Below are 4,046 nucleotides of genomic sequence, written 5' to 3'. Positions count from 1 at the left end.
TTTGACCAAAATATCTCCAAATAAAGCAATGACCCCATCCCTGGAGCTCCAGGAACATTTCAAGACTACCATAAGAAAAATCCGTTCAGCCGTTCTCGAGTTTTAGCGAGACTAACGACTAATTTCAATTTGATAAGTTATTTTTTTCGTTTGACTCCCACGCGCTTTTCACGAAAAGAGGTTATGTACACTTAACGTCGGCATACGCCGATTAAGCACCATCTTTAATCGGGCGAAACACAATGAAGCTATATATCGCGCCATCTGTCGGACGAACTAAAAATTAAACACAGACACTACTGCATCGACGTCAAAATCGGTGCAGTAGTTCTTGAATTATGGTGAAGAACCACAAAAAAACTAAGTATTGCGCCATCTGTCGGATGAACTTCAAACTACAGAGAAACACTCCTCACGCCCCATAGAACATGTACATACAATTTGGTCTAAATTGGCACAGTAGTTTTTGAGTTTAGCGATCATGAACATACACATATATATATATATATATAGATATAATATATACTTCCACTATCTGGGCTGGGCAGACATTATGCACCTGGTCATCAATCCGTGCCCAATACCAATTGAGACGACTGCATCATCCTTAACGTAATTGGGCCAAAACTACTCTGGTTTGTCTGGGCAGCTGACGTTCTTCAGCGGCTATGGGTGGGGGGATGAGGTCCGAGGACGGCATTCATTCTGTATACGTTCAGCGCCGCGGCAACTGCATCAGTACGAATGTCATTCAGGGCTGCGAGATAGGCAACTTGCAGATCCTTCCTGACACGCCTGGGTGGGGTAGTCTTATCCACCATTTGATGGTTGGGATGAATGTCCCTGAAGCACCCGAGCAGGTACTGCAACGAAAGCATATCGTTAGCTAAAATGCAAAAAGGCGTAACTAACAAAAACATAATTGTGTAGGAGAAGCAAAAAACTGTTTTGAATGAAAACGATAAACATGTCATGTGAAATGAAAAAGTGTGTCATGCAGGGTGATATTGCATATGACGAATAATAGACTATATTTTTTTTAAACAAATTTAGTTATTTAGTTTAATGGCAGTCATAACAATTAAGTAAAAACGTGAATTTTTTGTTAGTTACGCCTTTTTGCATTTATCAAATAAACCCACTTGTAGTTACGTATTTTTGTTTTTTGTTAATAGAAGCTCCTGTTTTGACCGCAGACGTGTAAAACTTTGTCAACACTTGTAGTTTATTGACATTCACAATATTCATTCAAAAAGTCAATTTTCAATTTTTTGTTAGTTACGCCTTTTTGCATTTTAGCTTTAACGATATTGCTATGCTGACGTAAAGGAAGGATCTTCGTCTCCTCATGTAGATGGTCCACTGGTGTCATGAGGAGGCACCCTGTCGCAGTCCTCAGGGCGTCGTTCTGACAGGACTGAATACTTCTCCATTGCGTATCACTAGTGTTCGCAGACCACACTGGAACCGCATAGCTAGCCATAGACCGACCTATCGCTTTGTAAGAGGCCAACAAGGTTTCCTTATCTGCGCCCCAAGTGCTGCCGGCAAGCGACTTGAGGACCTTGTTCCTACTTTTCAACTTAATGTAGATAGATGTGGTTTTTTCGGACGATTAAAACTTGCTGTCGAATGTGACCCCGAGTATGTTCGGGTAGTTGGTGGTCGGAATTGTATGCCCACATTCAACGGCATAATCTCCGCAGTTCATGTGGTGAATAATGTGACTGACGACTTCGTGGCGGATATTAGTGGTCGGAATCGTATGCCCACATTCAACGGTATTCTCATCTCCGCAGACCATGTGTTGAATAATGTGGCTGACTACTTCGTGGCGGATATTTTCGTATTCCTCGCTTTAAAGAAGGCTTGCAATTCGACGAGATATCCGTTCAACCTCACACATATGTCCTCAACAATGAGACCCGACGCCATGATCGTACAATCATCTGCATATATAACGATTTCTATGCCGTACGGAGGGCGTGGATTACCATACAATCATCTCCATATATAACGATATCTACGCCGTCCGGAGGGCGTGGAATACCGAAAAGGTAGAGGTTAAATAATTCCTGAGATATCACTCCACCCTGGGGAACTCCCTGTTCACGTAGCGAACATGGTTTTTAAATAATAAATATAGTGAATGTCTTGATGTGGGTCTTTTGTGTAGAAGAGAGAATATTTAGTTAAACAGGGATCTATTTTTGTCTACAGTCCACTTGAGATAAGAGATTATTTTGGTTGAATATTTGTACACAATAACAAGATAGGAGTTTTCTATTGCCACATGTGGTATGTTTGGGTGAGATTAGGAGTAATCTTCACTACAGACTGATAAGCATGTGTAGCGTGCTTGCCACATGTGAGATAAAGAAATGTGTGTGTCCACTCCATGTGTTATGGCAGATGCACTCTCTCTCTCTCTCCCTTTTAAACATTAATATAAGATAGGTTAAGTCATATTGTAATATTTAGTTCTTAAGAAACACTTTTTATACTAATAAATTAGTGTGTAAATGCACAGCAAACAAGTACGAAATGCTTTCACTCCGCGGAGAATATCAGCGTAAGATCCCTAGTTTTTCATTCCCTGTTTTACTCTACGTGGTTGGGACTTCTTGTTCCGGAACTCCACGTGCGACTGGCGTCCACACATATAGTTGATTATCCAACGATTCAAACTCGGCCGGATGGAAGTGCTCTCGATGTCCTCAATGTCCTCCGGAACTCCACGTGCGACTGGCGTCCACACATATAGTTGATTATCCAACGATTCAAACTCGGCCGCATGGAAGTGCTCTCGATGTCCTCAATGCTGTTGTACTGTGTTGCTTACGGAATCCATGTTGATGGTTCGCAACTGGATAGCTTGCTCTAGTGCTGGGTCAGTAAGATTCACCATTGCTGGCATCCTTGCCCGGCTTCAGTAGCAGGACCACCCTGCCCATTGTCCAGGCTTCGGGAACGACGTGGGTGGCTACCGACAAGTTGAGGACAGTGGTCAAGTTCTCGACTCCTGGCTCGGCCAGCTGCTTCAGCATATACATGGACATTCTGACAGGGCCCAACGCTTTCGACTACTTCGCGTTACGTATGACACATGCAACATAACCCATCGTGAACTGTTTTGCTGGTATCTGCTCGGCTGGAAGAGATCTTATACGACGATACGCTTCGTCCTGTCGCTCTCGAGATGATCGACAAACTGACGGTTAAAATAACTCGCACATCTCTTCGGATCAATCACAGTTTCGTCGTTAAATGCGACTGAGGCCCTATCATCCTTCTTAACAGTGTTTGAGAGCGACTTAACCATTGCCCACAGTTTACTTACACCGGTACCGAAGTTTCAACTCTTCAGGTGCTCCAACCATTTATTCCTCTTATGCTCCGCGACTGATCTGCCGACCTCCAACGTAAGTTCCCTGAACCTCATTTGCCATACCAACTGCTTCTGCTGGGAAATTCTCAAATCTCATTTGGGTATTCTACCAGAAGGCTGCTGCTGTAATGATGCCTCGGGAGGTGGTCTGAGCCAAGAGAAATAACGGGCTGCCGGTTGACGTCATTTATCAGACCTGGTGACACAATGGTTATGTCTGGCGAACTGTGACACTCTCCTCTTATTCTGGTGGGGGTATCCTCATTTACCGTGCAGAACGTGGAGCTATCAATTTGCTCTTTGCACTGTTCCCCTCTGGTCATTACCTAGGACTGAATGCCATGGTGGGCATTGAAATCCCCCAGAACCAGACCTTTATTGTCCTCTAATAGAAAACTAATGTTTGGCAAATAACGCGGTTCACAGATATTCCATGTATGGAACATTAGAGTCAAGCTCAGGCTACAATTTTCATTGGGCTGATTTTCCTGCACCGCCGCGACCAAAATATTCTTCAGATTCATGAAGTCCACTATCTCGTCTATTTTTCCTCGAAGACCGTTGCAATTAAATTGCAGAAACGATGCACTGTCAGGGGTGGGAACATCAATGTGCGGAGTTAAATGCTACATATCTGGTTGCTGTTGAGGAGACTGCG

Source organism: Musca vetustissima, unplaced genomic scaffold (assembly GCF_032173495.1).
Source record: "Musca vetustissima isolate MV318-11 ecotype Yass unplaced genomic scaffold, APGP_CSIRO_Mvet_v1 utg10525, whole genome shotgun sequence".
Classification (NCBI taxonomy): domain Eukaryota; kingdom Metazoa; phylum Arthropoda; class Insecta; order Diptera; family Muscidae; genus Musca; species Musca vetustissima.
The sequence above is the reverse complement of the archived record's forward strand: the minus strand, read 5'-3'. Positions refer to the sequence as shown.